The 11,170-nt window shown below is 41.8% G+C and overlaps 1 pseudogene; it reads left to right on the top strand.

Moving 5' to 3' along the window:
* The first annotated feature begins 9,473 nt into the window (after positions 1-9,473).
* Positions 9,474-10,214, top strand: LOC148520054 (uncharacterized; annotated as a pseudogene).
* Positions 10,215-11,170: the final 956 nt, after the last annotated feature.

Raw genomic sequence — 11,170 nt, 5'->3', positions numbered from 1 at the left:
AGCAATGCACTGTCCATGGATGAAAGCAGAATTGCATTCAATTTTGTCAGACTTCCCAGACCCTAGGAAAGATTTAGCCAAATGCCAGAAATTTGTTAAAGATCTAGGTAATGCTCATAAGCCAACTAATAAAGATTGGTGAGCGGTTTTAAGGGCCTGTCTTCCTTCCAATACTGATGTATAAAAGTTTATTAAGGATTGTGTATTGGAGGAGGATGAATCCTTGATGTATGAGGATAACCAGGTAAATATAAAGTGAATAAATACACAGTTGGCTATATATTTCCCAGTGGTAGTGAACTGGAGTAAAATTTTCACTATCAAGCAAAAGGATAGTGATTCTGCAGCAGATTATTTTGGCAGAGCACTGCTAGCAATTACCTAGTACACAGGGATAGAAGATATAAAGGATGATGTACACCACAGGGAGGTGGCTGTTATGGTACTAATGGATGGTCTCAAAGATAATCTTGAAACCAGGGTGCAAACCTCTCTACCTAACTGGAGAGGAATTACTGTAGATGCACTTAGAGAAACGGCCATAGAACATGACAAGAACATTTGCAGGGAAAAAAAGGCACAGAATGAGAAGTTAATGGCAGTGAGCATTCAGGCTCTAGAGGGATCATACATACAGCCACAACCTTACAACACATACCAGCAATGAAGTTATACAGTAAGGTGTTTTAACTGCAATAAAGAAGGACACATGAAGAGGGAAAGTAAATCGAGAAATTGGGGGCCACCTAAGAAGGGAACACCTAGATACACTCAGAGAGGGCACTCACAGGATTCAGGAAAGTTCCAACAGTTACCCACTCACATAGTGACCGCAAACGCTCTGCTGGAGGATGATAGTCAGTGCTAGGGGTCAGGTCATACCTGAAGTCTACAGCCAGTCAGGTTAACTGAGAATACTAGGGAAGAACCTACAATGACAGTTGATATATCTGGTACTAAACACACTTTTCTTGTAGATACAGGGGCGACCAGATCCATGATAAATTCTCCATTTAATTTACAGGCTACCAAGAAAACCATAGCAGCAATGGGAGTAACGGGGAGGGTACAGCATTACCCTCTAACCAGATCTGTAGAAGTTACTATAGGGCCACTGCAAACCAAGCATTCCTTTCTCCTGGCAGCGGCGGCTCCTACTAATCTGCTGGGAAGGTATTTGCTGTATAAAATGGGATGTGTCATATACTGGACCCCTGATGGTATATTCCTAGATATACTGGAGAAGGTTGCGCATGAGGTACAGGATATATTGGATACACCACAAAGGTTAATGTTGCACTCTGGTATTGTAGAACAAAGTTCATCTCAGGTAAAAGAAATGTTAGTGCAAATACCGGGTTCCCTCTGGACCAAGGATGGACAGGACACTGGTTTGATGGCAAATGTAGCTCCTATAATGGTTAACTTAAAGAGTGGTAGGCAAGCTCCAAAAATCCCTCAGTACCCATTAAAGCCAGAGGTGGAGCTATGGGTGTATCCCATAATTGAGAGGTTACTGCAACAAGGGATTTTAATTCGTACAGCTAGTCCAGCCAATAGTCCCATTTTTCCAGTGAAGAAGGCCGGGGGGAGGGGCTATAGATTAGTACAGGATCTTAGGGGGGGTTATCAAAGTTGTTGAAAGCCAATTCCCCGTAGTGCCCAATCCAGCTGTCATCCTCATGCAGATTCCATCGTCTGCAACCCACTTCACTGTCATTGATCTATGTTCTGCTTTCTTCTCTGTTCCTCTTTACACTGACTGTCAATAGCTGTTTGCATTCTACTATAGAGGTGTACAATATACATGGACACAATTGCCCCAGGGTTTCATAGATAGCCCCAGTATTTTCTCTCAGGTCTTACATGACTGTTTGCAATCTTTTCAACCAAGCAATCGGTCTATCCTCATTTAATATGTAGATGTTTTGTTGTTGTGCTCTGATTGATTTATGTCATGTTTAAATGATACTAAACTGGTGTTGCTCTCACAAACAGGGCACAAGGTTGCAAAGGAAAAATTACAGCCATGCCAGACTAAGGTTAAATACTTGGGACACTGTCTAACCCAGGGGCTAAGACACTTGACAACAGACAGAATTCAGGCTATACAGACCATGACACTGCCGCAAAACCAGCAGCAAATCCATACCTTCTTGGGCATGTGTGGATACTGCAGGACGTGGATACTAGGTTTTTCTATTTTGGCATTCCCATTGCAGGACTTAGTTTCATCCTCAAAACCCAACTGTGTCACACACACTGAGGAGACAGAGCAGGCTTTCCTTAACCTTAAGGAAAGTCTGACAAGAGCACCTGCCTTGGGAATACCAGATTATGAAAAATCCGTTGAGTTATATTGTATGGAAGCTGATGGCCATGCAGCAGGTGTCCTCACAGAAACATGGCGATGCTAGCAGACCTGTAGCATACTACAGTGCACAATTGGACACTGTGGCAAGATCACTCCCAACGTGTTTAAGAAGTGTAGCTGCAACTGCTCTTCTGGTAAATAAGAGCGAGGATGTAGTATTAAGGCATGATACAACTGTTTATACACCACATGCAGTATCTGCTTTGTTAAATTCTGCCCAAACCAGACATGTCTCGTCAGGAAGGTTCACGAAATGGGAACTAGCTCTAATTGCACCTGCAAATATTACCATTAAACGGTGCAATACGTTAAATCCAGCAACGTACTTACCATATGTGCCTCGATATGCACAAAGGGTGGAGGAAGGTGAGTCTCTGGTTGAAGGTGAGTTTTGCAGGTATACTGACACACATGATTGTATGGAATATTTGAATCAGACCTTTACTGCAAGACCAGACATACGTGACACACCATTAGAAGATGTAGATTTTATGTTTTACATGGATGGGAGTTGTCATTGGCAGACAGACACAGGAGAATTATGCACAGGTTATGCTGTTGTAAATGACGAGGATGTTGTAGAAGTTGAACCACTTGGTCCACCTCACTCAGCCCAGGTGGCTGAACTGGTGGCATTAAGGAGAGCGTGTGAGTTGGCAGAAGGTAAATCAGCTAATATATACACTGACTCTAAGTACGCCTTCGGGGTAGTACATAATTTTGGGACTCTTTGGCGTCTTAGGAACTTTATGACAGCAGCAGGCACACCAGTAGCACATTCATATTACATAAAATGTCTTCTGACAGCAATCCTGCTACCAAAGGCAGTAGCTGTAATCAAATGCAAAGCCCACACATGCGAAGAAGACCTGGTTTCAAAGGGCAATAACATAGCAGATGAAGCTGCCAAATGGGCAGCAGGGTTACGTTTAAATATAACAACTAACAAAGTGATGGTCTTCCAGACAATAGACACACAGAAATTAATTGAAATGCAAGATTTGTGTTCAATACAGGAAAAGGCAGTCTGGAGATCGAAGGGATGTGGTCGGGAGTCCTCTGGACTCTGGAGAGATGGACAAGGTTGCTCCCAAGGCATACTACCCAAGCTTGGCTGAGGCAGCGCATGGTCTGACTCACCTGGGAAAAGAAGGTATGTGCAAGTTGGTCAGAGCATATTGGTGTGCACCAGGCTTTTCTTCTCAAGCTGGAAAGAGAGCAATGTCCTGTCTGACTTGTTTGAGGAAAAATGTCGGGAAGACAATACCCACCGAGCCATCCCATATCCTTCCGACAGACGGGCCTTTTCAGGTAATACAAATTGACTTCATCCAATTACCACCTTGCAGGAATCTCAAGTATGTATTAGTTTGTACTGATGTATTTTCTAATTTGGAGAGGCATATCCAGCTGCCACTAATACTGCTGTTTTTACTGCTAAGAAGATTGTTCAGGAGTTTGTATGCAGATACGGTATCCCTAGAATCATAGAAAGTGATAGGGGTACTCATTTCACTAGTGATGTTTTCCAGAACATGTGTAAGCTTATGGGAATCAATAGTAGACTTCACACCCCCTATCGACCGCCAACCAGTGCGAAGGTGGAGAGAGTGAACGGTACTATTAAAAATAATCTAAGTAAGATCATGGCTGAAACTGGATTAGGATGGCCAGAAGCCTTACCACTCGTCCTCCATAGCATCAGAACCACTCCAAGATCTCCTCTTAAGCTGTCCCCATTTAATATACTGTTTGGAATGCAACCTCATTTGATTATAAGTCCACAGGATGATTTGAAGAGTAATTATGAGGTTACTGTGCAATATCTTATAAAAATGAGCAGACAGCTGAAACAACAGCAACAGATACTGAAAATGTTTTTACCTGATATGCCAGAAACAAACTGTCATGATGTTAAACCTGGAGAATATGTTATAATCCAAAATTTCTTACACTCAGGTTGTTTGACAGACCGGTGGGAAGCTCCTTACCAGGTGTTGATGACAAGTACCAAATCTTTGAAGGTAGCAGAAATAGATACCTGAGTCCATTCCACTCACTGCAGAAAGGTCAACCACCCGAAGGGGGTACAAGGCGGAGTTGAGACAGACAAAATGGACCTGTCGATTGCGAGCCTGTTCCGGGAGAATTAAAGACTGCAGTGAAAACACCTGAGCCGGAGACGTGTGCAGATTACTATTCCAGCAATGGAGTGGCGATCTGTTTTTGTTTCTTTATCTCATTCTAGGGTTCTTCTCATGCTTATATGTTTCAGGATGTCTTATTTCTGTGACGGAGCACAGATGATAGAGAGGGAGTCGGAGGAGAGAGCAATAAAACGATCAGGGCAATCTATGGTCAAATTCAGTTTAGGGATTGTTAAGAGATCCGTTAGCCTCGGAGACAGTGTGAGGAGTTATTGTCTGAGGAATCTGTATTTGTGAGTACTGTGGATCCCTAGTTGATGAGAAATGCATCCAACGATGCCAGTCCAAGATTAATCTGTATTTGGGTAGGCATCCTTTAGAGGATTACCATTCCTTAGTGGGTAAGGTTCTAAACCAAACAGAATGTTGGGTGTGATCACAAGTATCTCAAGGACAGAGTAATTTGCGATTAGTGCCATACCCATTAAAGATAGCAGAGGTACTTGAATTACGTGGGGGAAGACCGGTGGACAAGAAATATAATATATCTAGACCCCATAGTCTTAAGCTCCACCAGCATCATGTAGATAGATCCCTGGTATGCTTAAATCTCACAAATTTCAGAAAACCAGGAAATTGGGAGGTGATCTGGAACAATCAGACAATGACCTATTCAAACAGAGCTGATGATGAGCCTATCGATTCTGAACTTGTACACAGAACTATTGCAAATGGGAGATACTTCCGGTATAGGTACACATGTAGTTATGACAAAGTAATGGTTGGCAGAATTTCATTAGGGTACTGTGCAAATATTATACAACCAGAAACGTGTACCAGTCAAATGGGGGAAAGAGGGGCAGGATTCTTTGTCAGAATAATGTGTTCAATGATAATGATGCATTCTGTTCCTTATGTTCTCCCAGATGATGTGTATTTCATATGTGGAAGGAAAGCGTACAAGTGTCTCTCTCTGTACTCTGAAGGTTTATGTTATCTTGGAAGGGTGGTACCAGAAGTCCTTACACATGATGTCTGAGGAAATCCTTACACATGATGAAATGATTGGTATCCATTAAAATGCACCACCTCCACACATACACACGCAGCATGAGCATCGTGACAAAAGAAATATGATCCCTGGTGAAGAACATATAGCCACACAGTTGATTAGTGAAACAACTGGCTTCCAAATTTTGGTAGCATTAGATCCCACCAGGATCACTTGGGGAACTTCAAATTTTAGATATATCCAAGACCTGGCTAAATTAATAGACAACATCACCGAGATGTAAGATGACACTTTCAAGTATACGGGTAAGGAGCTACAGGCTTATAAAAAGGAATTGGTACAACATAGGCTAATGTTAAACTACCTGACAGTTATTACTGGTGAATATTGTGTGACTTTGGCCACCCAATTTGGTGTCAAGTGTTGCATGTACATCACCAATAATACTAGTGACCCCAAAGAGGTGATTGACTGGAAAATGGACGAAATCCTACAACTGAAGTGGGAATTTTGGAAGGACCATAATACTTCCTTGTATGAGGTAAAGGTAGAGAAATGGTTCTCGTGGTTAAACCCTGTCAAATGTTTCGCCAGTCTGGGAGAGTAGGTACAGGAAATGGTTGCTAGTATAGGTAAGCTCCTTATTCTTATACTGGTTGTCATTTTAGTAATTGGTTTATGTGTCAGATGTGTTCTTACTGTGGTAAAATGTGGAAAATGTACCACCAAGGTAAACCGTGAAAATTAAATCATGATGGTGGTGAGTGGTAGTGGTATAGGTACTAAGGTCGATAAAGAACTGCATTACAATCCTGAAATTGAATGTACCATCAGATAATAACATGTGAATAGGGTTAGTCATGCATAATAAAATGTTGTGTAAATGTTCCGCTAAACATCATAGATAATGTAGTCTGAATCCCCCCCCCCAACTTCCTTTATAGGTTTGATGAGGTCCCACATCCTACCAATGGTCCCCTATAGATCCGCAGATGGAGTATAAGGGTTGTTTTACCCTTTCCTGAAATGCTTTATTGACGGTTCAATGACCAAACTGTGTCATACCATTTAGAACAATGAATACTAATTTATTAAACATGACTAAAAGAGGTTAAGAATAGAATGTGATAGCTTTATGTTTGCTATTAAAGGATGGACTGTCAAAGTCAAATAATTGGATATGATCACTTACAATTATTATCTGACGATATAGTCGTCTATGGTCGGATGGCGTGTTACGAGGACGCTACTTTGGACGCACAATCCAAATGCGAATCCATCACACACATACACTGACGCACATAACACACACACACATATATATATATATATATATACATATATACGCATTGTCGATCGTATGTATAGTCACATATGTACACGTAGATGCTCATATGCGTATTCACATACATACCTATGCATATTTGCTATTTCAATATACAGACTCACATATGCGAACGCATACATATAAAATGGTTCCCACACATTATAGTTAATAACCAGAATTATTAAAGGTTTGTTAGCTAATAATTATGATGTAATATGTACTTAAATGAGATCTAAGGTTCAGAATACAGTGGACATGTCATGTTTGGTATAATACTAAATCCCTGTTTATTTGTAGACATCCGTATCTATCAGCAAAGAAGTCGCATCATGCGTCCGCTAGTTATGGATGATAGGGAGTTATTGAATAGAATGTTATAACTTGTATGCAGTGTTGTAACCAGTTTTAACCAGTTGTTCGTCGGGAAGCTACACAATGTGACCGTTTGAGGACTAAGCCATACCCCTGATGACACCGTATGAACTGACCAATGACCAGATTGACCAGAAGCAAGAACCAATAAGAACCTGTCGATTTGTCACTTTGTTAACTCTGAAAAGTGTAAGGTATATAAGCTATGCCCAGATCTCAGTGTAAGGACATCTTCTATGCGACCGTAGACTTCTGGATTGATGATTGTATACTGGGACCAGTGCGCACGCATATGTATCGGGCTGTACTATTTTCATTGCTTTTTACTCTAATTGTTAAATCTTATATTGTGTTACTTTTCTACATAAATAACTTTTTGTGCTTTGGAACCACACGATTGGACTGGAAAGCAATTCTTTCTTAAGCGACTTGCAGTGCAAAATAGCGACCACTAGGAATCAATGCTCGTGCTTGAGGTCACACTACCAGAAATTATGCAAAGCGACCGAATGTCGGTTCCTCAACAAAGGGTGGATGATGCGTCACATACGGGTAAGAACGCAATGTGTTTAAAGCCTGTTTTGTACTCTGTGTTGTGAAACCAAATATCCGTTTTTGTGTGATCTAAGGAGCACTGATTAGAATCCAGGGACAAGAGAGAAAAGTCAGTTTTTTTATTGTCACTTTTGCGCTGCAATAGGCGATTCGCAAATAGCGTATGCGTCTTCCCTGTATTACTGCCACATGTTTAAGCAATCGTTTTGATAGATAGTCTTGATTCACTTGTTAAAATCATCTGAATAGGTATTGCCACTAGGGAAAGCATTTTTGTGCACAGAAAACAAAGGTATATGAATGTGAACGTATGCTTGTGATGTGAAAAGGAAAAAGAAAAATGGAGAGAAGGTTTTTGCTTTTTGAACTGTTGAAAATAGACAGGTCTGGGAAGGTGTCCAAGAGGCGGGTAGGACAGCCGTAGCAGTATACATAGCAGGTATAACTGGGCGTGAATCTGGAGGGTGTTTCTTGGTCAACTTCCAATTCTAATCGCAAAGTCCATTGATAGGTTAGCGTCTCTGGGCAATGCGATTGAACCTCATGGTTGTGTGAACCGTGATTGTGAATTAGTTGTGGTGGAGGGAATCACTGGCAAGGTTAAGTGTTATTGGAATACTTAAATTCTACAAGTGGAGAGTAACTCAAAGTAGGAAGCAGCGGATTAAGCTTGGTTTAATTCGTTTGTAAAGCAGGAGTATAGTATAGGCTAGATTCTGTTTCCTCATTGTGTAAAACTGACAAAACACGCTTAGCGGTCGTTTGTGCACAGTGGGTGGAAGTGAGTGGACGCAGCTTGTTTAATTTGTCCACCGGTTGAAATCTCTAGCGAAAGTAGCCAAACGGTTGTCCCAGATGGGTGCTAAGCAGTTGCTAGGTATGGTCGATGAGGTGCTGCTTATTGATGGACCGACCGGTTCGGCAAGGTATATAATAAATGTAAAGTATGGCACGTACGCAACAGTGTACTGTGACATATGGGTCAAGATGACCAAAGGATGCATGAAACCCTTTCCCAAAGTTGGCAGTTTTGATTCAGAGGTAATAAGTAATGTTAGAGACAACATATGTTTAGTCAAATCTTTGAAGAAAAGAGTAAAGTATAATGATTGTTTAAAGTTGAGGCAGCACAAGGGGAACACGTGGCAAGGTGGTATATGCACATCACACAGCAGCATACTCACACCGCTAGGCAGCGTGCACACGCTGCAAAGTAGTGTGTTCACGCCGCAAAGTAGCATACACACGTGGCACAGTAGCACGCCAAAAACAGTGTACTCATGCCGCAAAGCAGCACGCCGCCAGGTAGCGTACCCATGCTGCAAGGTAGCATCATCGCACATAAAGAAGAGAGCGCCTGCACACATCCGCCGCCCTATGCGGCCACCGGTGGAAGTACAGCCGATACCAAAAATAAAAAAAATCGTAACATGTAATTGATATCCTGTTTTAAGTCACCTCAAGGAAAATGTTATTGTAGAAGATGATGAACCCACTGCAATTTCAGCCATTTCCCAAGCTGTTAATTTGCTAGATGTTTCACAGAGACAAGGAAAGGCAGCGATCCAACCAGCAGGGGCAGCAGCTGAAATTGGTGAGAGTAGTGGAGAGCGTAGTAGGAGAGGGAACATTCTTAGTACCGAAACAGTAAGTCCAGCAATTCCTGAACATAGTGATGTGGTAAGTATGCATCCTGTCCGTACAATAAAAGTCCCCAATGGGAAACCGGACAAAGATGGTATAGTTCCTATCAGGAATGTAGCAATGCACTGTCCATGGATGAAAGCAGAATTGCATTCAATTTTGTCAGACTTCCCAGACCCTAGGAAAGATTTAGCCAAATGCCAGAAATTTGTTAAAGATCTAGGTAATGCTCATAAGCCAACTAATAAAGATTGGTGAGCGGTTTTAAGGGCCTGTCTTCCTTCCAATACTGATGTACAAAAGTTTATTAAGGATTGTGTATTGGAGGAGGATGAATCCTTGATGTATGAGGATAACCAGGTAAATATAAAGTGAATAAATACACAGTTGGCTATATATTTCCCAGTGGTAGTGAACTGGAGTAAAATTTTCACTATCAAGCAAAAGGATAGTGATTCTGCAGCAGATTATTTTGGCAGAGCACTGCTAGCAATTACCTAGTACACAGGGATAGAAGATATAAAGGATGATGTACACCACAGGGAGGTGGCTGTTATGGTACTAATTGATGGTCTCAAAGATAATCTTGAAACCAGGGTGCAAACCTCTCTACCTAACTGGAGAGGAATTACTGTAGATGCACTTAGAGAAACGGCCATAGAACATGACAAGAACATTTGCAGGGAAAAAAAGGCACAGAATGAGAAGTTAATGGCAGTGAGCATTCAGGCTCTAGAGGGATCATACATACAGCCACAACCTTACAACACATACCAGCAATGAAGTTATACAGTAAGGTGTTTTAACTGCAATAAAGAAGGACACATGAAGAGGGAAAGTAAATCGAGAAGTTGGGGGCCACCTAAGAAGGGAACACCTAGATACACTCAGAGAGGGCACTCACAGGATTCAGGAAAGTTCCAACAGTTACCCACTCACATAGTGACCGCAAACGCTCTGCTGTCAGTGCTAGGGGTCAGGTCATACCTGAAGTCTACAGCCAGTCAGGTTAACTGAGAATACTAGGGAAGAACCTACAATGACAGTTGATATATCTGGTACTAAACACACTTTTCTTGTAGATACAGGGGCGACCAGATCCATGATAAATTCTCCATTTAATTTACAGGCTACCAAGAAAACCATAGCAGCAATGGGAGTAACGGGGAGGGTACAGCATTACCCTCTAACCAGATCTGTAGAAGTTACTATAGGGCCACTGCAAACCAAGCATTCCTTTCTCCTGGCAGCGGCGGCTCCTACTAATCTGCTGGGAAGGTATTTGCTGTATAAAATGGGATGTGTCATATACTGGACCCCTGATGGTATATTCCTAGATATACTGGAGAAGGTTGCGCATGAGGTACAGGATATATTGGATACACCACAAAGGTTAATGTTGCACTCTGGTATTGTAGAACAAAGTTCATCTCAGGTAAAAGAAATGTTAGTGCAAATACCGGGTTCCCTCTGGACCAAGGATGGACAGGACACTGGATTGATGGCAAATGTAGCTCCTATAATGGTTAACTTAAAGAGTGGTAGGCAAGCTCCAAAAATCCCTCAGTACCCATTAAAGCCAGAGGTGGAGCTATGGGTGTATCCCATAATTGAGAGGTTACTGCAACAAGGGATTTTAATTCGTACAGCTAGTCCAGCCAATAGTCCCATTTTTCCAGTGAAGAAGGCCGGGGGGAGGGGCTATAGATTAGTACAGGATCTTAGGGGGGGTTATCAAA

The sequence above is a fragment of the Taudactylus pleione genome, unplaced genomic scaffold (assembly GCF_031769625.1).
Source record: "Taudactylus pleione unplaced genomic scaffold, aTauple2 ptg000178l, whole genome shotgun sequence".
In the NCBI taxonomy this organism is placed as follows: domain Eukaryota; kingdom Metazoa; phylum Chordata; class Amphibia; order Anura; family Myobatrachidae; genus Taudactylus; species Taudactylus pleione.
The sequence above is the reverse complement of the archived record's forward strand: the minus strand, read 5'-3'. Positions and strand labels throughout refer to the sequence as shown.